This window comes from Bombus impatiens, unplaced genomic scaffold, assembly GCF_000188095.3.
Source record: "Bombus impatiens unplaced genomic scaffold, BIMP_2.2 scf_0647, whole genome shotgun sequence".
Classification (NCBI taxonomy): Eukaryota; Metazoa; Arthropoda; class Insecta; order Hymenoptera; family Apidae; genus Bombus; species Bombus impatiens.
The window spans coordinates 66,598-67,796 of record NT_177066.1 but is presented as its reverse complement, the minus strand read 5'-3'; the positions used below and the strand labels follow the sequence as shown (position 1 = coordinate 67,796).

The 1,199-nt window shown below is 54.4% G+C and overlaps 1 protein-coding gene across 2 annotated transcripts in view; it reads left to right on the top strand.

The window, feature by feature from the left end:
• Positions 1–1,199, top strand: part of LOC100745430 (protein Wnt-6) — a 58,962-nt gene that overhangs the window by 33,515 nt on the left and 24,248 nt on the right. The gene's annotated exons all lie outside the window — the stretch shown is intronic.

Here is a 1,199-nt window from a genome sequence, read left to right as displayed (position 1 = left end):
GGGGCTCGCGGAGTCGTTTAACCTGCGCGGGTCAGCTGGATCGAGTTCCCTTCTCCGTCGCCGAATCCGGCCGTTCTCGATCGGAACGTATCGATTCCTCTATGGCTGCGGTCCGCGTGCACGACAGAGATCCTATGGGAAATAGAAAGTGGCCACGCGGCGTTCGCGGTTGCCCGTGCGTACGTTTAGCCTACGTGAAATTTACGAGCGGACTGCCTCGTAATTACCATTGTGGAAACTCGGGGGAACCAGGGGGTTGGAGGTGGGGAAAGGGGCGATGGGAGAGATGGCAGAGGGAGAGGAAAAGAAAGGATTAAGGAGAGAAGATCGAGGGGTGAGGAAGAACAGGGGGACGCGAAGGTATACGCGGCCGCGAAGAGAGGGACGACAAAAAGTGGGGGACTTAGAGAGACGAAAAGAGAGAGAGAGAGAGAGAGAGAGAGAGAGAAAGAGAGAGAGGAGGGAAGAGAGAAACTACTCGAGTATCTCGAGGCCAGTTCTATACGCGGGTCTGTAAGTGCCGTGTAATTGCTACGGCGCGTTTGCTCGGGCATCTGTTTACCCACTTCGATCGCAAAACGCCGAGCTGTAAACGCCCATTCGAGATCGTTCGAATCGGTTTCCATCTCGGCAACGGTGCGCTTATTACCTGTACGAACTGGCTGCCGATCGATATCTGTTTCGTATTAACGACGCAGCCCCGACGTGTTCTTTCGAAACCGTTCGACACGGTGGCCTTCGGTAATTAGGAATGAAACGCGAATCGAATAATTATTAGTTTCGATATCTCCTACCTCGAAGCGGTATAGGCGCGCGCGGACAGTTGCCCCGGACCTTTCGATAATGCTCCGATATCGGGAATTACGAGCTTCGAGCTCCGATACCGTTTGTCACGTACCCTCGCCATAATTATCGGCGTCTAATCGTTCCGACTGGGAATCGATTCGCGTAAAGCCGGTGGAATCTCACGTCCCGTATCCTTCCGCGGGATTTTCCCGTTGATTTATTCGAACCGCGGCTCGACGCGTCGCACGAAATCACCGAAAGGAGAACGGTTCGTCCCGGCGCCGATCGGCCAACGCGAAATTCTTCGAGGATACGTCGGAACGTGGATGACAGGGAGAGGCGCAATAAATTGGCGAAACGTCAGGAGGCAGAAAAACAGCCGGATCCAGCTCGTCTCGGTGTTTCTTTGTCGT